General features: G+C 42.8%; 1 protein-coding gene across 1 annotated transcript in view; it reads right to left on the minus strand.

The window, feature by feature from the left end:
* Positions 1-22,655, minus strand: part of ZBED1 (zinc finger BED-type containing 1) — a 46,695-nt gene extending 24,040 nt beyond the window's left edge. The window contains exon 1 of the mRNA XM_065741249.1: positions 22,385-22,655. The gene's annotated coding sequence lies outside the window, so the exon portion shown is untranslated. The remainder of the gene's footprint in view (positions 1-22,384) is intronic.
* Positions 22,656-23,128: the final 473 nt, after the last annotated feature.

Here is a 23,128-nt window from a genome sequence, read left to right on the forward strand (position 1 = left end):
TATTCCAAGAATTAAGAGTGTAAATAATTAATCTCCACCATGAACAGTCTCAAAAGTGTGGTACTGTCAAACAGTACTGGGAAATGGCTAAGAGAAGGCCCGTTCCTTCTCGTACTGCCGTCGGTGGGAATTTTGCCAAGCAAGCTCAGCATGAGTGGGTTGAGCCCAAAGTAATCAGTTACACAGACGAGTAACTGAAAAGCCCTTAATTATAGCATGATGATTGAGTATTATTACAGTCATGAGACACCGACATCTTCTGGAACCAAAGCGAAGAACAGGAAAGCATCAAGAGCATCCCTGCTCCAAGCCGTGTCCTGGCGGGGCCTTCTGCCAGGCAATGCTGGCAGGCCACAGCAGCTGTCCTCGTCTGAGCCACGGCCTGATGCGTGCAGTGAAAGCAGTGCAGGCATCCTGCCATCCTCCTCTCAGCCTGTGAAGGCCATGCAGTTTGCAAAGAGAAAAGAAACTAACGGCCCTTGGTGCTAGCTGCCGTCGTGATGAACACAGCAGCCACCACAACCCAGCCCTATGGAGCCAGAAGCCTGCTCCTGCAGCTCCGGCCTGCCTGCCAGCTGCTAGGCAGAAGGCTGAGGGCACAACAGCCCTGGGCTGGGCACCGAGCACACCATGCTCAGGGGACACTGTCATAGGCACAGTGAGGATCTCCATGGGCCTCCATGCAGCATCAGGAAGATGTGCAGCTCTGCAGAGTTCATCAGATGGGGAGCTGCTAAAGCTAAGCCTGTGTGAAGATGGGAACATGACAGGACTTTGTACCAACTTAGTCTAAAGTGTTTTATTCTTGCTTATGTGTAAAAATGTTCATTATCTTCCTGTTACAGAGGTGTCAAGCAGAAGCCTGCTCGTTCTGCTGAAATCAGTGGTTATGGCAGCTGAGCAAAATCTGTCTTAATAAATACAAAAGGCAAACATTCCTAAAATGGAGAGAGTCACTGCAGTCAGTCTTGCTAAGTCATTTGCTTCTGTTTCATATCATCAAAATCACAGGAAGCTGAAGTGATGACAAAGGGAAAACACACCTGTACCAAGTTTTAGGTACTTTTTTTTTCAATACATTATTTACAAGACAAATTGTTATGCCACATTTTAATTTAATTTTCACATTTTTGTTTTGCTTATGCTTCTTATCTGAAAAAAAAAAAAGTGTGAAACTCTCCCACAGCTTCCTGACTGAAAATGCTCTCTCTCTTGGATGCAGCTCTGATCTCCCTGTCATGATATGTGTTGTCAGTCTGTCTCCTCTTGAAATTACCATTAAAATGGTACACTGGCAAGCAGTCTCATTTGTAACGGTGGGGGATTCTGAAATATTTTCAGTTATTCTCATAATAGCAGTTGGTAATTTCCTGAAGCTATGCGTTCTGATTATTTTCTTTCCATAACGCTCTGAAGCAGTAGTAAGAAATCACTGTTGTTTCATTTTCACCTCTCGAGAGATGAGCAAAAATCAGTTGCCTGGAAAGCAGAAGTACCACTGCCTTTATTAAAAGGTCAAAGACGTGCTGAAAACTTTTTGGATATTTGTATGAAGTGATGATTTATGATTAAGAGTTGTTTATTATACAAAGGAGTTTTTATTTGACCATGCGCATCTTGTGATCACATAATTAATGCCATTTATAGGAGAGGAGGATCTGTATTCCTCAGACAAGCATTCTGACATTTCAAAAAGATAACAGCTACCTCTCCACTTAAATAATATGCCTGGGAATTCATTTGTCATTGGTTGTAGAAGTGTTAGATTGCCAGATTAAGAGAAAGAAGAATAAATTCTTCTCACTCTTTGTGTGCTAAAATATCCAACAAAGAAAAAGCTACTGTTCTTAATTTCTAAGGACAACTACTACATTTGGTAATATCTTCCATGCAAATCCATAACACAATATCTTTATTATTCCTGAATATTCCACCTACTCTAACCAGTGCTATGCTTCAGTTCTCAACATCTATGTACACTGCAGTTCATGCACTGTCTCAGACAGCAAATACTCTGCACCTCTCAGTTGGGTGGCTACATTTCTGGGGTGCTGCAAACTCAGACAATTGGAGTGCAGCTTTAATTTCATATGGAAACCTTTAGAAGTGAGAGTTCGTGTGGGTTTTGTGCAGTACCAAGAGTGGGGGTGAATACAGGGAATGTGTGTTTTACACAGAGAGGCTTGTCACGCCTGTAGCATTGACACACTGAAAGTGCAGTAACTACAGAGCTATTGCACTGTGAGGAGGTAGAGTCACAGCTGCCTTTCTTGTGATTTGAAAGAGAGGGAAAATCTCTGGGAAAATCAAGAGAAAGCACCTCTACCACATACAGTAGAAAGATGTTGTATCAGCCACAAAGTATGCCAGAAGGCATCATTGCAATATGCATTTCCTACAGCATAACCAAAAGTATCTCTTAGATCAAGTTTTCACACTACCACTCACACCCCATAAGAGATCACTCTGGAATGGCAGTCAGGACAAAGCAAAATGCTTCCCACTTCCTGATGTTGTATAGGCACAATAAGAGCATCACTTATTGTGGAGAGAGAAATAAGCTTTTTAGCTCCATCCAACTCTCAACCTCTGCTGCCACATGTCCAAATCCAAGGTGTCCCCTTTTCTCAACATTACAGTGGTACAGGAGCTCTCCGATGACCTGAGACAGTCAGCCCATGAGCTTCTTCTGACACACATCTCAGTCCAAGCAAAAAGTTAATACAGGCCTGGGAACTGCTGTGAGTCCAGATGGGCCACCACCTTTTGAGCTGGACACTGAGCAGGTTCCACATCCCTCATGCAAAGACTTATGGGAAGGGACAGGGCACTGGTAACAGATCCAGGGCTCAAAGAGACTTTGAAAATTTCCACAGAAGTATTCTCTCTATTATTCCTTCCCTCTAGACTCATCAGTTACGTCAACTATCTGTTAAGTTCATGTTTTAGAAGAAAATTCATTTGCTTTCTCACAGTCTTCAGAGTGATGATTTCCACGTCAAAATGCTTTTTGACTTGTCAAAGAAAAAATAAAAAAGGAAGAGGTTATTACCTCCCTAAACCACAGAAACTAAAATCTTCTGGAGAAAATTAGCATTTATCTCTTTCCCTGTGTAAATCACTCTAACCCACTTCTCTCCATTTTGTTTGATGGCAAAGGATTGCTAGGCAACATCACACTTGCAGGTCAGCTGCCACTTCATGACTATGCCCATGTCAAAGTTTTGAGACATGCAGTGAATTTCTTCAAAGATTATGGTGCCATTAAAGATTAAGAACATTTAAAAATACTTGCCTAATCTTCCTGCTGTAATGCTAGCTCTTGCTTATTCTAAAGCTGTGTTGCTATAGCTGAATATTACTTGCAGAGTCTAAATATTTGGAAGGAGAAACTGCTATTTTCCTCAGTAGTCTAATGAAGTAAGTCATAAGATAGAGCTTGATTTTAATTATAAGGTGTCCTTCCTCTTACTCTGCTTGCCTTCCCTGTTTTTCATGCCAACAGCAACTGTTTGATTTGACTTGAAGTACAACTGAGCTGCCATCCTGAAGTAGCAGATGAACCATTCTAATATCTGATAACTCTCCCAAATAAAGGCAGCTCTCTACAGGAGCAAATGTCAGTCTCCATAGCTTAACAAGCTTATCTGAGCAAATGCATTTAGCAAGGACACATTCACACTGAAAAGCTGACCGCTGATGGTGGGATTCTCAGTGTTCTGCCAAATGACTGAGTAGGCAATGATATTCTTGCTTCCGAGCAGGACTTCAGTAAACAGCCTATACCTGAGGAAACCATCAAGAATAGCAGACATATTCTCGTTGTGGAAGTTCTCAACTACACAGTCACAAAAAACACAAGGTGTTCCTCAAATAGACCTTTGAGGTGCTGGTCCTCAGGAGGCCATCATGGGGCAGAGAGCTTGGCCTACCTCACACCATGCTGGAGAGATCCTCTTTGCAGAGACAGCCCAATGCACTGACTTGTTTTGATAATGAGTCTCATCCAGGTGCTCGGCTACTTCAAGGAAGTGCCACTTTAAAGTGGTTTTGTTTGTGCTTTTTTGTTTAATTTGTTTTTTAGTGTTTTGGTGTTTTGGTTTTTTTTTTTCATAAAAGTAATTTAATGCCGAAGCTGCATGCCTCATTAAATTCTCATCTTCCTTGTGTCAACAACACTTGAAGCAGCAAGAATGTGAGCATGGGGGATTAAAAACAGCCCCAGATGTATGCATCAGTACTGCAAACTCAAAGAGCCAGAGTCATGAGTCAAAGCGGCACTTTGCTCATTCCTAGACCTCGTCAGTGTGGCTAAGCCACCTCCCTGAGGCCACGATCTCACTGACCACCCTCAGCAGAACGCAGCAGCTCGGGGCCCTCAGGTGTCTTCCCATGGAGGGCAGCCCGTCTGCAGGGCAGCATCTCCCTCTGGAGGCTCAGCCAGGCACCTGCTCCTGCCACCGGCCCCGTGCCTCTCTGCCGCGGCTGGGTTGACAAAACCCAAGGGAAGCTGGATGTCTGTTGTAGGGAGAGGCCACTCTTCATCGTCACCTGAACATCAGACTGGGTAAGTCTTCATTTCAGTGCAACAGGATTAGCTGCCATCTACCCTGTGCATTATAGAATCACACTTGTTAGTATACCTGCTGTTGCAGGTAGGGAGAAATTACCTGTTGACTTGCTTAGTGCATCGCATGTTAAAACATCATCATTCTTTCTCTGTGTGAATTTTTATTTCAGAAATAAGGATGCAAAAAGGAAGTATGTGCCATACTCTCATACCCATGCTCAGCTCCCGTCAGTCTTCTGACTTTCCTTGGCCTATGCATGGTACAACCAGAAGCTTGCTCCACTGCCCTCTGCAGACACTTGCAGTGGTGTTTCAGTTGCTAAATGTCATCCCTTGAAGAGAAAACAGAATGAAAATCCATCTTCCCCTCACTGTTCTTCACATTTTCACGTTTTTGGGTCCTTTGCAGGTTTTGTTCTTACTACATATACAAGATTGATAAGAGTATACTTGATCGCTGCCATGTAAGTGGGTCAGAAGACAATGTCATGGTCTTAACAATGTCTTTAAAAACCAGCCTTTCTAAAACTCTGGACACTGATTTGTAAAACCCAAGTCCTGGAGGATTTAGTGACAGTCCCCATAGCAGTCACAGCAATTCTAAGAACCTTTGTCTTTCTGTTCTGGGTTCATATAACATCATTTGTACAAGCTGATAATTCAAAGATCTTTAGTTTTCTCTGTGCCAGACAACTATCTTATCAGCAAATAATGTTGATGGTTGTGACTTTTCTGGGTTTGATATTAAAGTCCTGTGAACAAGTGGGCTCCCTGGGAATCTTTTTTGTTTGTCTAGTCACACAGTGATATTAAGTCATTATCATTTTTTGTTCCCAAGTCACTTCTGTGTTATCACTTACCACCTCTGCAGAGATGTTGTTATTGACACATTCTGCTGAAAGGTATGAGCCACTTGATTATGCTTGCCTTTTTATTTTATTTAATCACCAAGCAACCACTGATGCACAACAGCTATCTCATACAGTCACAGCTCAGGCATTGCATCTTTCCACTTTGCATTTTTCGTCGGTGCCAAAGGATGATAACTGCAGTAGACATTGTGAGTAACGTGGCTTTCTGACTGCTTCGTAGAATCCTATGGAGGATAGTTTTCACTTCTGCCAGAGTCCAATCTACTACACCAGCTTGAGATATTGATTGCCTGGAAATGTTTATTTCCACTCTGCTTGAACTTCAGCAGTTGACAAACTCTGCATTTAAAGGTAGCTGAAGTTTTCCTATTAGTGCTGCTAATGGACACAGGGCATGAAAAGCTGTGTACTCGCATATTTCTCAGAAGAATAACAGATAACCTCCTGCTTTTGATGTTAAATTCAGACCATTTCATAGAACTCAGCCCCTGTGAGTTATCTCAGTGTTGCAGAACTGTGTCACATATACCCGAACCTCAATCCGATATGATCTAGGAAGGTTTTAACTGGCTTCATCAGGTCTAGGACTCATTTAGCTGACTTTGATTAGCCTAAGAGTAACGTCTTCAAGCTGCTTAGCTGATGGAGAGCAGGAGAGCTGATGGAGACTCTTCTAGATGGTGACCCAAAGCAGCTAAATTAGATGATGAATAGAAACTGCCTGTTTTCACTCAAAATAGATCTAAGGAAGAGTGGCCTTCCTCAAAACAGTCTTTATGAATCCCACGTCAGAGATCCACTGGAAAAACACTCTGAGCATTATTAGAGATGAAACAAAATTACATGCAGCAAAATCAGACTTGCAAATAGGGAGATAAAAATTTGCAGAAGATATCTCATTTTTTAATCCATTTTTATTACCATCATGTAGGCAACAAAGTCTATTGCAGACCAATATGAGACTGAATACATTCATGTCCAAAGGAATCTGTAATCAAAGCAGGCTACATATCATATATGTTAGACAAAGTATGTCCTGTAATTTCTCTTCAGATATTTCACTGAAAATGTGCCTGTCCCTTTTCTAACACCTGTCACATCTTTATACAGGCCTCCAGTAAGCTGCTTGTCAGTGTTGGTACAAGTGTTTGCTGTTCTGAATCCGATCTTTTCTGCAACTTAATGTTTTGTGATGCACACTATCAAATGTTTTTTACACTCCAGACATACTTAATCTCTAGTAATACTTTGTGATGTCTTCAGAATATGTGACTGCATTATCTGTCATGATTTTTTTTTTTTTTTGTAAATTCATAGGTGTGCTAGTCCTCATTCCTTCATACTTCAGGTATTCAAAGGCATCCCTTTCTACCACAACTAAACATTACTGAATAAATGCTTAAGATGAGATTCCTTATTTTTTAAAATAACTGAATCCTTTCTTCTCTCTCTCTCTCTCTCTTTTTTACTGGGTTTTTTTGAATCTGCTTAGCAAGCTTCACAGGCGTTCCTCTTCACCTGTTTCCCAACTGCTTACAACTTTTCAAAATTAATTAGGGGATCAGACTAGGATTCTGACATATACATTATTTGGGCCTAAAGATCGACTGCTATTTTTTTATAATTAGATAACTTGATATAATTGATATACAATTCTCTCATTACTAGATAACTCCACTTCTTTCCTCTTTTTGCTGGACCGTATAAAAATTACATTTCAATCCTCAATAATTTGCTTTCCATCACTGTTCTTTTTCTGCCTGATGCACTGGGATGCCTAAGGCACCTTGACATTGTTTGGCATCAGTTTCCTTTGAAGCTCAATAAGATGTGCGTGACTACCGCCCTCTTTATCTTTTCACAGCTGCACCTGCAGAATATTGTACATTTGTAAGAAAATTAAAAAAAAAAAAAATCATTTGGTGGAATAACAGCAATCCAAATGACACTTCCCTGTCTCTAATATTTGGCCACACTAGGTGAAAAAAAAATTGATCAATGAAATATACTATTCAATAGCTGAAAGAGAAATAAATTGTATAACATAATGAAAAAAAATCAGAGGAAAATCTTCAGCTAATGCAAGCTGTTGGCAAGTATCCAAATGCTTTGTAAATTACAGCTACAGGCTCACGCAGAAAAGAATTACTGAGTTATCTGTATTGATGAAGATAGACATTCCCAAATTAAAAAAATATATTAAAATTTTAATACTTTCCTGATACTAATCTTAATTAAATTAGATTTTTATAGCTACTTCTCTACGTACATTTCTCAAGTTAAATGCATTATCAAATGTAGGATGCTACTAGATAGAGAGCTGACATGAAAAATCTCCTAAAATAACTGTGATGAGGGGCTCTGGTTGCTGGTATACAAGCTGCAGAAATGTCATAATGAGACAGAGCTTAAAGATGACATTTCTGGAGAACATCAATGACTGTTTCATACAGCAAAAAAAAAAAAAAGTACAAACATGGGAAAACCACTTTTGTAACTTCAGTCCTAAGCAACGTTTTTCAGTACTTCAAAGCTATTTGAGCTTGAAACACAACAAAGTTTTTGGAAAAAACTGTGACTGCTGTATTTTGTGTCCACACAACCCACTGACCAGTATCCCTAGTAAATGATGGCTGGAACATGGTACTGCATCCTCTGCTGCAGGGTGTCCAGAGAAAACCCCATCACGCTTCCCATATTTGTTATCATAAACCTGTCAGGACTGAGGAAGATGTCATGTGTCGATCAGGAGGTCTTCTTACAACAGCTGCCTGTTCATTCCCAGTGCCATGGCCCCAGCTGGGCTGCCCTAGAGCTCCTTCTTCATGCTGCTCAGATCCACCCACACTATGGCTCCTCAAGCCTCAAGCCATTTTCGACTATTCCCTGCGTGAGCCGCAGTGGGAAGAAGGCAGACATGTCAAAGTACATGCTGGAAATTCAGTGGAGCTGGCTAAATGTAGACTCAAATGAGGAAAGGGCTGAGCAGCCCCATTTACAGACAGCGCTCCTGTGCACTATTATAGTCCACTCTTACAGTCCACTCTTACTCTCTACCTTTGTCACCTCAGATCAGCTCTCTAAAGTGGTGTGTGCTCTTCAACCACCCAAACAGTCCTCCCAAGCTCTTCCATCCGACTCTCCTTTTCCAGACATAGCAGTGGTCATTCTACTGTATCAGCCTCTGAGCAACTGTTATTCACTAGTTTGTGAAAACATCCCTTGGATAGATTTTGGTGGGTATTTCTGATGGTTACAGATGAGTTGTTGGACAAGACTGGGGAAAAAAAAAATCAAACATATACATGCTCAGATTATTCTTTCTTCCCACTAAAAGGAACACAGAGATAGGTATTGTAAGCCTATGTTTTGGAATGGACAACTTAATAAGTTCCAATGAAATAGTGTTAGAGGATAAATGTAATGTTCAAGCATAAGCATTTTCAGTTGTTTCTATTACAGAGTTTCTTCTTTGTTTTGTTTTGCAAAAAAAAAAATGCATAAAAGGTTATTTTCCCCATAAGATAGAAGAACAAACACAAAAGTGCTAGCTGTAAAAATGCATAGAGCTAAGTTTACCCAGGAGGTAACTCTGCTTTAAGATGGATTAATTCATTCATGATGAATTATTATTGTTTATTGACCTTGCAGGAACCCTAAATAATCTACAAGCTGTGTTTTCACTGTCATTATGCTCATGCAAAAGCAAAAATAAAAACAAACCTATTGGCAAAACAATTGGCCACCCTCATAAGCCCAAGGTTATCCTCTTTATATGTAATTTTCAAGTGTCAAAATGGTCGGAAAACTGCAATTATTTTTAAGCTGCTAGAGGGTATCACCAACAGTGAAATAGAGAAGTGTAACTATAAACATAATTATTCAAGTAGGCTCTGTTAACTAACAAGAAGATTTTGAAGGATAAGCACAGAGCTTTCTATATATTTTTTTCCCGATAAGTGAGGCTGACAGCAAATTAACAGCTAAGGTGATTTCCTCCTTTGTAAACTAGCCTACAGCAGCAGTATAACGAAGCTGTGTTGTTTCCCAGCAGAACTTACATGAAAGGCAAGTCCTGATGAGGTTTTTTTTTAATTCCATTTCTTCAGAATCTCTACTGGATATTTCATTCAGCACTACTTTCTGAACAAATCCTCCTGAGATCAAATTCTCATTATCATTTAAGAATTTGGTGGAAAAGTTGCAGGTATGAAAGTCCTCAGTCATGTAAAAGAAGAGTACTATTATTCTGCAGTATTTTTTTCCTTATAATAAGAAAATTCCCAGAGGCCAATTCATGATCTGTAACAGGCCCCCAACCTATCTCAGAAGTTAGGTGTGTGAGAAGAGCAAGGTGCTCATTGCTGAGATGACACCTGTGCTTTCACTGCTGCTCTTTCAGGTATGTGGCAAAAGAGGGCAGTGGAGCACTGTACATTTCCATAGACTACAATAACGATCCCTGCAGATCTTTTATCTACATTTTTGTGCTTCAAAAATTATTACAATGCCTAAAAAAAGCCATCATACTGTACTCATAATATCCAGATAGCCTAAGCTAAATATCCCTTAAGCTTTCATTGAAAATGGGATTTCTCTGCTAGCAAGACTTTTAATCAATTGATCAAACCCTCTCCAAACTGGGTATGTTACCTATTGAACCTCCTATCACAGCAGGGACTGCATTTTTACTCACTACCATGTTTCTGCACATGGGCTGCATTTGCATCACTTCCTTCCATAGCCCAGGGAAGTTGGCATTTCTGCCTGTAACACATCTCTGCAAGTATAAAGGGGCTGATAATCAGTTTAGGTGCCTTCACACAGGATAGATGAGGTTCCTTGCCTTTTCTGTCACTATTAACAAAATGTTTGGTTTGCTTTTCTTTTGTTTGTGTGTTGTTTTGTTTTGCAAACATGCCAATCACAGTTTCTGCTTTATTTATTGTGCAGTTCTGCCTTCGGAAAGTCTTCCCAAGGGTTTCAAGACTATCTGCACTACGTCCATCTCTAAATGTGTTTGTTCATGCAACTTTAAATATTATGCAACACCATCTGCTGTTCCCATATTTAAGAAAAGAGCTTGAAGGTCAAAGAGAACTTCAAACATCTCTGGTTTTACATCTTAAAATCAACTTGAATGTTGAGTTTGGTTTGGTTTTCAAGTCTGAGTTTGAGATGCTGCTTCATTTCAGCAAACACGGTCATTCCCACTTCTGCATAAGCTAACACAGATTAAAGTTATGGTTTAAAAATAATGGCCTGTTATTTAAGGGGGATGGTCACAAAGAAGAATCCTGGCCTCTCAGCCCACCAATGTCCTTTCATCTTGTCACTGGCTGCATTTACTCTTCTTTGAAACCGACACAGGTTTCCAGCAGCAATACACTGTTCCAGCTGTCTTGAGGATGTCAGCATTCTGACCAGATTTATCAGCAGTGTTCTTACTTTCCCAATGTATGCCAAAGCCTGGTTCTCTAATGTCATCCACGTCAAAATGCTGTGTTTTATTTAATGGCTATAACATGTCAGTACTGCCTCCAATGCTCCTTTGATGTAAAAAGACAAGGGGATGTGACAAGACACCTTTGATGTGCCACATCTAACCTGAAGTTTGAATTATTTATAAATGTTGGGGAAATTACATAAAATGATAGTGCAGTGATACAGAACCCGTTACCACAGCACTCTCAGATCAAAACACAGTAATCACCAACACCATTACCTTATTGCAGAGTGGTTCCGAGGGCTGGGAGCCAGGGAGCTTGTTGCTCAGTATCGGTCACCAAGAGGGGTGTCAAAACTGATCCTTTTCATGGTGCCTGGACATGACAGTGTTATATACGTAGTTATTAATGTTTACAGCAAAGAAGCTGGGTATTACTCCTGTTATTACAGTTTTCTTCCATTTTTACAGTGATACTATGCCTACTACTACAGTATTCTGGCTCCAGGGTGCCAAGTCCTGGCAAACATGCACACAGGCTGGACAATGCCCACTGCTGTTTACATTCAAAAAATGCTTTGGAAGTGTGAGATCATACTTTCCACATCAGTGCACTTAAAGTGATGGGAAAATCAATAATTTTCTCCACAAATTGACTAGCCCTTTTCCGGTGCTTCTTGCTTTTTGAAAAAAAGGTGCAGACCATCCTCAGGCACAAACACATAGAAAATCCTGCAATACTGCTAACCCCATGGATGCTACTGTTTTTTCTGAGAGATGTTTATAGAAATACTTTTGTATTTCTATAGGAGATTGACATGCACAGGCTGTGTTTTTGACCAGGGAAAATCAACTGAGATGCATCCCTAACATGTGGTAGAGGCTATTTCCATTCCTACCCTGTCCTCATTAAAAAGCTGCCACAGATGTAATGGAGAGCCACAAACATTTCACATTGCCAGACAGGCCAGGAGCTACATTTATGAACCACAGGATCTAACCTTTCCTTTCTGGGTCACTGGCCTAGCCCACACAGCAAACTAAAACTAAACAAAATAAGGAAATGAAGGTCTGCTGAGGGGAAATGGGTAAACGAGTAGTGGCCTTTTTTATTTCAGGCACCATTACACGTTCATCAGCAATGAATGTACATGCATGTGTTTGTGCATATGTGTAACCTTTCCTTAAACTCATAATGAATTTTTTTGGTGTAAATGACAATGTAATACACATCACAGATTGTTGTAAAAATGGAAGCATTATTATTGGTAAAAAAGAAAAGCAGAAAAATATTGGTAAAAAATAACATTTCCTTCTGCTTTTGAATTAAAAAAATTACCTTTTAACACATGGAGAAAAAAAAAAGCAAGTACATTTATTCAAAGGACAGTGTTTTCTGGGCCACTAATGCCATCTGCTACTGTTACAGCAAGAGATGGAAAATGCAGTGATTTTCTGTATTGAAAGAGTTTATTCTCCTATCTCATTATACTCACGGGTGATAGTAATTTTGTGTTTTTCAGTCTGTACCCCATCATGGCACAAAATCCACCTTCTAAGTGTGAAAATGGAACTCAAGCACAGTTTTTCCAGTTTAACAGCTCCAAAAGGAGTAGGATTAGGCTGTTAGGTGGCTGTTGTGCTGTACATCAGGATTAAGAAGCATGAAGACACTGTGACAACTGAAAGCAAGAGGTAAGCACCACCCAGCTGATTCTGAATACAGAGTTGCATCTATCCAATTAAAATATCATGAGAAAAATAAGTGAAGTTCACAGTTCAAACATCTGTCCCACTCATAAAAATGGCTCTGAGAGAAGGAGTTACTGTAGTATTACAGACATCACAGGAACTTAAGAAATGAGTTATTCATAGGTTTAAGTCGACCAACCTCATAAATGGCAAATCAAGGAACACATCTTATTCCCAGCTGAAGGTATTACTTAATAAAATATTAACAAAGCACATGGATACATGCCCATGCTGCTTCACCACACTGTTGTTACGGCACACCACCAAAAATTCACCAGGGTGCAGTTCTCAAGCCTCTACTAAAGGGTGAGTGCAACAATACAGCATGTCCAGAAGTTACAGTCTAGCTCTACACTTTCTCTCTTCATCAGACACTGGATTGCTTGTCAGGGCAGACTCTTCTGGCTTCAAAGCAGACCACGTGAGAAATGTATCACAAGGCTTTGCATTCCCAGATTTTTCCTAGGTTTTCAAGTTCCCAAACAATTAATGAGATCCATCCATCCATCCATCCATCCATCCATCCATCCATCCATCCATCCATCCATCCATCCCATAATACGAATCAATTTATTGTCCCATTTATTAGTGCTGTCCTCCAAAATTGTTGTCACACAACACAGCTACCACTGCACTCCATCCAGATTGAGGTCTTTCTGAGCTAGTCCTCTGCTTTCTGAATCCCAAGATACTTCTAGCTATTTTTAAAGTTACCACAAGAAACATTTTATTTCTTTAATTATCTAGAGGATTAAGCTGTATAATAAATTTTGTTTACCTCATTGACATTCATAAAAACAGTGTTAACATACTCTTAGATCCAGGAATGTCTCCTCGTTGATATGTAAGAGGTTCTGGCAGTGATGACCTTTTTTTCCTTTTTTTTCTTTAATGAAATCTACTGCACAAGCCATGTATTACATGACTATATTTTTCAACTGTAAACTTTTTTTTTTTTTCTCATGGCATAGCAGTTTGCTTATTGATTTAGCAGCTTTTTACATTGAACAACTGGTGGTCAAATACCAGAGCAAGTTTCTTAGAGACATAGGCAATGCCTCGTGACCGTCAGTGCTCAAGAGGCATTTGGACAATGCTCTCAACAATTTGCTTCAACTTTAGTTAGCTTTGAAGCGATTGAGTAGCTGGACTTGATCTTTGTAGGTCCCTTCCAACTGAACTATTCTGTTCTATAAAACACATTGCATGTTATTAAAAAATTCCATTAGTTTTGAGGTCTGAAAGTTGCATCAATTCAGTTAAAAAAAGAATAATGCACTACATGGGCTGAAGATTCAGAAAGGTAGCTGGATGTTATCCCAGGTGCATCATTTGTGTGCAACTGTTTGCAAACTGAAGGAGACCTCGGAACCAGATCCTTTGCTAACATCAGTTGGCACTGCTCCACAGAAATCAGCTGAATGCTTGTACCAAATGAACAGCTCCCCCACAGCAAGCAAAATTTTGCCTTCATTTATGTATCATCCCACATGCCCATTGGATTTTGCCCACGTGGTTAGAAGAGAATAACTCACAAGGGTATTTGCAGCATCTTCCAAGTCTGTTCAACATACTCTGTCATGCTCTACTTTCCAGCTGACCTTATTGGTAAAGCAAGAAGTAAGAGAAGGTCTTGGTTTACCAAAACAGGAATACCATTTTATAATACTTTCACACTGTTATGCTTGGAATTCCTATCAGCTCTAACATTGAACTCACATCAAATGGGCTTAGTTTCGGTGTCTTCCTCCTGAGACAACGACAGTCAAACATTTTATTCCTAAAGACAGTACGTTCACAGAAGTTCTTGAATAACTACATTAGGTACACCATGTATACCCAGCTCATTCACCTTACTACTTTTTAAAAAGAGAATCTTTATATGAATTTAATATACAATACAGGATCTTGCTGCTTCATAATTTAATTGTAGAACACATGAAGCTTTTATACACTCACATAAAATGCTAGTTTTTTCTTTCTTTTCTTCTACCTTCAATTTAAAAGCTCTCCACTCTTGTTAGCCATATGAGAGAAAAATTAAAGTCAGTTCAGAAATCTCCAATATAGTATCTTTTGTATTCAAATATATGAAAGTCATTTTCTGAGGCTCAACATGTTTTTCATATTGACTTGACTTATCTTCAAGTAAAAAAAAAATCAATTGAGTTATACAAATATCACTGTTCAATAGTTTAATGGGAGAGTGACAGTGAGTCTAACTACTAATGTGAGAAAATCAAAGTTGAAATCTCTCAAAATTGATAAAATATACGCTGCAGCTCTCAATTGCACTGAAAATATACAGCTTTGGATGGCTTTGTCTTATAATTTTGGAATAAACTTTGGTACACACAGAAAAGTCAGAATTAAGTTCAGAAATCTTTAAAAGCCTCCTGGACATGGCTGCAGGCATCCTGTGCTGGATGGCTCTGCTTGAGCAGGGGTTGGACCAGATGGACCCAGAGACTCCTGCCAACTTCAGCCATTCTGGGATTTTGAAGCTGCCCACTGGAGTCTTGTGGAAATTCCCTGTTCTCATCAGGTCAGACCAGGATTCAGTATAGCACGCAGCAGTAATGAAAAATGAAGAGCACTACAAAGAAGGCTTTCTCTACCTGGGGAAAAAAAATGTACAGTGACCTTTTGCATTAAGTAGATTTCTGCCCAGTTCATATTCCCTTTGGTATCTAAATATAAACTGCAGGTAGCCTGGGCATGAGATGGTAGGTTTGATGTTGAAGCTGGCAGTCTCCATGGGATTGTTTTTCTCTTCAAAGCAGTTCACATTCAAGCTAGGCAGTACACGAAAATCCAACTGTTCCACCTACCTGTATGGATCTTATAGTTACCATAACATGCCTCAAGCAAATGAAGAACACAAAGATACAAATTGGACAACATTACAGAAAACGTTATATTGCACAAGAGTATGCCCAACATGATTATATTATAGTCAGAGCAATGTAACTGAATTAATTTCCAGCTCCTAAAACATGCTAGAGTCGCCACAGAGGTGTAGGAATTGAACAGACTGTAAGTACACTGTGATTTTAATCCTCAGCCTTCAGGCTACTATTACATGAATGGGCTTCATTCTCCATGCATATATCAACTCAGTGCTCACTCTGCTCTAGTGCTGCGCTGCTGTGCACCGTCAGCTTCAGACCACAGCACACTTCATAAGTGATGTGTGTTGGGCTAGCAGCTGTGAACTGCCAGATAGTGTAAAATGTAAGGATAGCCTCGGCTATTGTGAATGGTTCCCCAGTCTGACCCAGTCGGAGTTCTGGGCCTCCATATCCTTGTTTTACCTGGCTGACACATGCTAAAAGTTAACGCAGAGAGAACATTACAACAAGCAGGCTGCTATTCAATTCAGTAGAAGACTCTAAAGAGTACGTGGTTCATAATAATCATGGGATAATTCAAGTTGGAAGGAACCTCAGCAGGCCTCCAGTCCACTCTATTGCTCAAAGCAAAGCCAGCTTTGAGGACAGGCTATATTGATCAGGGAGTTTTGAAAACATCCAAGAACAGAGACTATCCAACTTCTGTGGGCTATGCACCTGACTAGCTTAGTTTCAGCTGGGACAGGAACAGAATTAGGACAGCTGATTTATACTGACAAAAAGGGTGTTCCATATTGTATGACATCAAGCAGAAGGAGTTTTGAAGGGGGTGGGAGTTCATCTCTTTCTCTCTTCCTCTGCTTGATGGGCCAGCTGGGCATCAGTTGTGGGATGGTGAGCAATTGCATTTGCGTCACTTGTTATATACATTCATAAATATATATATTTGTATATGGTCATAACTATTTTCTCAGTCCTAGTAAATAGTTTCATCTCAATCCACGAATTCCTTTTTTTCTTGATTCTGTCCCCATGCATAGAGGGGAAAAACAAGATGTTGAAGACTATCCTATATATTGTCACTGAGTTACTAAGTAGTTTTAAAAAATCATTGGATCCTCCCACAGCTTTCCTTCTCCATACGTAAAATGTGGATGACAGATCTGGAATACTCTGGATGTTGCACAAAGAGCCTTGGTATCCTTAGTTGTTACCATCATTACTGCTGCTTGCTTCCTTGCTGTTAGTTCCCTAGAAGAGGTTAGGAGGTCTCATAAGAATTTAAGGGAATGCTCTGAGATGGCCTTGTAATGCTCTACACAGGTTCTACTTCGACTCACTGAAATACTGGAAATGCTCAGACTCCCGCAAATCCTACACTCTTTCTTACCATAATCTTCAGACTACAGCAAAAACTCAGGATATGGTGGCCTGAGGGCAGAGGTTGATGCTGCTTCATCATGTCAGTGAACAAATGCATATTCCCGAGGCCTAACTCCTATCACAGCTCAATTAGGTCATGTCAGTTACTAGAATAATGTAAGTGTCTTTTTGTGTGCTTACAGTGTCTCCCTTTTATCTTCCCTGATACCAAGACCTAATTAAACTCCCTTTTAGTAATAGTCCTTATCAAGCTTTCTGGAATGGTATTACAGTACAAAATAAAAGCAAGCTGTAGAATGCAGATGGACTGTAAACTTAGTTTTAATTCCTGTTAGACATATGTATCTCAAAAGGATCGTGAAGCTGGTATTTTATCTTCAAGTGCAGTCACTAAAAGGAACACATCTTACCAGTTAGCTAACTGTGTCATGTATATTTTGGACAAGGACTCCACGCCTTGCTCAGTTACTGCTGTAGGTACAACAACCAGTGTATTGGGTATTCACTAAACAGGGCTCACAGCACATACAACCAAGCACTGAAATGGGTACATAATATCAAATAAAACTTTCATCTGCCCAAGCTTGCCTCAATATGCAATTACCACAGAAGAGGGTATTCATATGAGAGGCTTTGCTACTCTGCCCTTAGCACATGTATTTCCTTGTTCCACTCAAATGCAAACAGTCTCTCAGGCAACATTTATACAGTAGCATATTCAGAAAGCTTCATAATCATGCAGCAGGTTTCACCATGTGTTAACTTCTAGCACCCATAACTTCAGGGGCTTTATATCTTGCTTTGTTCTTGAAGACATAAGTACAGAACAGGTGCAAGAAAAACTTGTTCTTTTGGAGAAAAGTGTTGGCTTTTACTGTTTTCAGCCAAAACAAAATCACAATTCTGCTATTTTCTGTCTGAAATATTCTTTTCTCATATGTATACATTGGTCATAATAGGTTAATTACCTAATAGACTTTTTCCCTAGTATATAAATGCTTTGTCTCTTGGGGTTCAGTTTAAAAAAAAAAAAAGACATAAAATCTATTTGTTATTAATGTATTTCTTCCAGCACATAAAGCCTGGATCCATTTTTTTTTTCCCAATGCGAATAGAGTGCTTGCGTTTTCTATATAAAAGTGGTTCATTTATAATATTGGTGTACGATATCAATCATGCTGATAGCAAAGTCCTCAGGAAAGCATCTTCAACACTATCTGGTTTGAAAGTTAATGCGGGTTGGGCAATAACAGAGCCAGACTTCAAGGCTGAAGGAATAAAATAAACCAGGATTCTCAGCTTGTTCTAGAGATGCAGATTTCTAATTCAATCATTTATTCCGTGTATATGTATTTATACATACTATACTCATATAAATGTATTCATATGCATGCCTACACTTTCTATAAGGAAAAGTGGCAATTTCTGTCCTGTGAGCTTAGCATTTTACTCCACGCCATATTCACATTTTAAAATTCAAATGCTCCGCAGTCTTTCTTCTTCCAACTTGATATAATATTCATCCATCTTTATTTTTCCATTCCCCTCTCTTTCTTCATCAGCCACAATCAATTTTTTTCACATCTTTTCTCTCCCGTAATCCACATTCACTGTATGTTCTTACAAAGGAACTCTGAATGTCACCTTACTGGTATCCTTTAGAGATGATTTAATCTAAATGTGAATCAGGAAATCGCCAGTAAGAATCTTTAATATTCAAGAGTAGTGCACCAAAACATCCAAAATGAGAACACAATTCTCAGCAGCAGCCAATGCTGTGAGCCTCTCCAAGTTGAAACTCAAATTTTCTCATTTGGATAAAATTTTGAAAGCCTTTAACAAGAGCAGACACCGCTGTGCAGCTGAACCATATACACCATATCAGGCACGCACATTAAAAGCAGTACATTAAAATAAGAAACGTTATTCTAAAGGCAATTTACTTGAAAACCCAGCTTAATGCAGAACAACAAATTACCAAGTGTGTGCTGCTTTCCAATACACCCATCACTTTGTCAGCCCACTTCAGGAAAATCAATTCGTGCAGTTTGTCTACAAACCGTGTTATGTGCTAAATAGTCACCGTCAAGATTACAGCTGAGAAGAAAAAGCAGAAAACCCTCATGCAGCAAAGGAAAACGGGGGGAAAGCCACCTGTTGAGAAACAGCAGGGTGACTTCTCTGTACCATGTAATACCATGGCAGGCCAGAGCCTGGTGGCACGTCACCAATGGGTCACGTCAGCACGTGGACGTGGATCTTAGGTGAATGGTTTGGTGCTTTAGAACATCCTGGAGCAACACCAGCACTAACGCTGCCAACGCCAGGCCATCATTACAACAAAGGAAGAAGCAACACAGCCTTCTCATGCTCCTACAGTGGCACAGTATGACCTGCCGCAGCCTCCACATTTGCCATTTTAAGGGCCACACTAGTTCCATTATGTCATAAACATGACAGAGGTAACTCTCACCGCCCCACCTTGCGTATCAACACAGCAGCCATAGCAAGTGCTTGTGCCGTGGGCAATAGAGGGCTCCCAGATGACAGCCATGAGGAAACACCACGAGACCATCCTGCTTCAGTCCTGCACAGAGCTCCAGAAGCCTTTTGGAACCCTTTGAAACCCTTCTTCCAGAGACCTGCAGAGAGCAGGACAGGCACCATGCAGGTGGGATGACATTCTGGAGGGCAGCTCTGCTCACCTGGAGAAGAGACAGGCCCACAGGACATGGGGACGCCCACCACAGTGCTGCCCTGCCCAGGATATGAAGAGAGCCTCTTACATGGGGTGGGTGACCTACTGTGCACGTTTCAAGCCAGTTTTAGGAAAGTGGTGTAACATGCAAAGAGGGCACGCTATGACTCTGACCTTTTTAACCCATTTTTATATGGAGGGGAACAAGAAAATTAGCGAATCTGAGATGCCTGTTGTCCAGTTATGCTTACATGCCACACACAGAAAATATTCAATGAACCTTCAGAGAATTTGCCTGAACAGGGACTGAATCAAGTATGACTTACCCAGAAGCAAGTGGCATGCTCCAGTCAGGTGTATTCTGGCTGCTGGGATCACACTGCAGCACGCTGCCTTGCAGTAAGGATTTACCTGTAACATTCGTTGCGCTTCTGAGAATGAAGAAGTGGCAACTTGTTCACAGCATTTTTCATGCAAAGAGGCAAAGCTTTCAAGTATCTTTCATGCAGTGCCTGCACAGCCTATTACACCGCTTTGGGAACGATAACACTTGCTCTGCTTACGGCATCGCTGATCTTTGCAGCATGGTAATGATTTCTCGTGGTCCAGGTAGGACCACGATAACAAGTTGTCCTCGCTTTGAACAGAGGTAACCACTCACAACACTGCAGTTCACGTTCTGATGGATAACACCCACGGGTGATGCTGCTGCTGGCATGCTCTCTATGCCAGTCACTATTTTAGATATCACATCTGAAACACTGCGACATGCTAGGAGAGAGCAATTGGGGGAAAATCATCGAGTTGGGGCAGAGGCACATAATAAAACTGAATGGAAATAAAACTGCGTCTGAACTTCTGAGCAAGAAAATAAGTACAAAAATAGCATTTTTCGGTGCTCCATTGTAACCGATTTGCCCTTGATTACCATTTTAACAGTTCTTTCAACTTCAGCTGCTTCCTGCTGCTTCACCCTCACGTGCAAAGTGGTCAGCATTTTTCTGGCTCCACTGAAACCCACTTCAGACTCCTACACTGAGCGCAGCAAGGCCAGGATATCACCCCCTTACACCAAGTGTCGCAGCAGTGGGAAGGGGGGTTTTGCAATTACAGGATTTTCATCCATTAATACAAAACAGCACACACACACAGCATCCACCCACAGCTGGTGAATCTGTGTCTTCGACTGGAAAACAAATGTAATACCGCTCACTATTGCTTTGCTCATTTTTCTGTTGTGCTGAGCTGAAAAATATCCATTAGTGTTTATATGAAACAATCTATACATATTTATATAGAAGTACATATATATTTACTTCATTTAGGATAAAAGCTGTTAAAAAATATTTTCTGTATCATGTCTCCTAGAGACTATGCTTAAAATAATAACGAGCCAGCTGGAAACACCAAGGCTTGAACAATAACTGAGATACCATTTCACATCTCCACAGACATCGAGCTGTTTAATGTTAGTTAGGACAGGACTATAAAATAGGTTTGGCTGTGTCAGCACCAATGACACTTGATCATACACACACACACACACATTCATCGATATTTAAAGTTTCCTGAAAGCCATTTTAATTGGCCACGTCCCACCCAGTTCTGTAGGCAGCATCTGCAAAGCTCCTTTCCAGTAACTGACAGCGACGGGTGAAGCCCCTGTCACCATGATGCTGCGGTCCCCTGCCCAGGGACATACACGCAGAGTGTGCTGCTGCTGTGGAAGGCAGCATGTGACACCACCTGGTGTGTCGGGGTGTGAAGAGGTTTTTGCAACTCGGGTGCAAACAAGTTTACTGACTGGTGAGGCTGCAAAAATAGCAAAAAAGAGGACGGTGGGGCTGCTTTATTTCCGCGGAGACCAATGCATACAGAAAACGGAGCGATGCCCATTCTGCCGCCTGCTCCTGTCCCTGTCACCAGCCGCTCGGTGCTGCCGGACCCGGCATTTTGGGGCACACAGGGAGCTGCACACAGCTGCACTGCTGCTGGAGGTGCGGGGTGAGGGAATGACGCTGTCACTGCTGTCACAGTCACACAGCTGGGGCGCGTCGGCAGCAATGTCACGACCCATCAGGCCGGGTCACAGACAGGGTCTGAGCAGAAGCCCAGCGGGAGGGCAGCCCGCTTCCCAGCAGCTCCCAGCGCAGCACATCCCCCGTCGCAGAGCGGAGCGCTCAGCCACAGCCGCTCAATGTCAAAGCACCTCAAACCGCGCTGTCGCACCTCACACTTCCTTAGCTCTCCTCTTTAAAACCAACCGCGATATCCTCCCGTTCCCGCCGCGCACACACAGCTGCGAAAGCGGAACGCACCCCCGCGGGGATGCGCGCGCGGTCGGAGTTCTCCGCGCTCCTTCCAGCCGCTCTCCAAGGGCAGGAGCATCGGCACCGCGCGCTCAGGACCAATTTTCCTCCGGCAGGTTTTCCTTCAAACACAAAGCGTTGACGTCTCCCTGCCTTAACACGCCACGGCAAACGCAGCCTGACGGTGACAGCGGTACCGCAAAAGCCTTCAGGTGGGCGAAGCGCCGGGCAGCGCCCGCTCCGCTCCGTCCCATCACGGCGGCACGTACGCGCTCACCCACCGCGCACCGCCAGCACGAGCGCGCCCAGCACCGCACGGACAGCACAGCCCCGCGCATCCCGGCGCACGTGCCGCGGGGAGGGCAGGAGGAGGAACTCGTCCTCTCCTCCCTCTCCCCCTGCGGCTCGCCGACATCCCCTTCCCCTCCATCCCCAGCCGCTCCCTGCGCTGCCCCGCACCGACACCGCGCCGCCGGGACGGGTCCGACCCGCGGGCACTCACCGGGTCACCCTGGTCTCTGAAGGTCGGGCGCGGGGCGGTGCGGCGGTGCAGCCGCTCTCGGCGGTCGCCTCCTCTCCCTCTCCTCTCCCTCCCGGCCGTTCCTAAGCGCTGGCCCCGCGCCGCCGCTCAGATCCCGTGGTCGCAATCCACATCGCGGCAGATGTACCACAGGATCACGTAGAGGATCAGCAGGATGGCGAAGATGAACAGAGCCACCAGGATAGCCTTGGTCACCGGAGAGATGAGGGACTGCATGTCACCCGCGGGCCGCCGCCGAGGACGAAGAGGAGGAGGAGGAGGAGGAAGAGCGGCAGCGGGAGGAGGAGAGAGCGCTCGGGCGCTGCGCGGGGGCAGCGAGCGCGGACGGATCCCGCGGCCCCGCCGCCGCCGGCGACCCGGGCAGGGGCGAGCGGGGGGCCGCCTCCCTCAGCGCCCCCGCGCCGGCGCTCGGGCGGCTCCGCGGCGGGCGGGACGGGGCGGCGCGCGGCCGGCCATGGGCCCGCGGCCCCGCCGCGGCTTCAGGCCCGCCCCGGGGCGGCGGCGGCGAAGTTAGGCGCGGGGGCGGCCCATCGGAGCCGGGCGCGGGGCGGCGGGCAGCCCTCAGGGCCCCCGCCCTGAGCCATCGGCGGGGGCGAAAGTTGCGGGCGGGACGCGGCGGGACTCCGCCGCCTGCCCCGGCCCGGGGGGAGCCGAGCTGGGCCGGGAGCTGCGGGCACTGCTGAGCTGCGGCGCGGGCGGCGGGCG

The sequence above is a fragment of the Cyrtonyx montezumae genome, unplaced genomic scaffold (genome assembly GCF_038088225.1).
Source record: "Cyrtonyx montezumae isolate F1298 unplaced genomic scaffold, pur_monq_1.0 scaffold_3, whole genome shotgun sequence".
In the NCBI taxonomy this organism is placed as follows: Eukaryota; Metazoa; Chordata; class Aves; order Galliformes; family Odontophoridae; genus Cyrtonyx; species Cyrtonyx montezumae.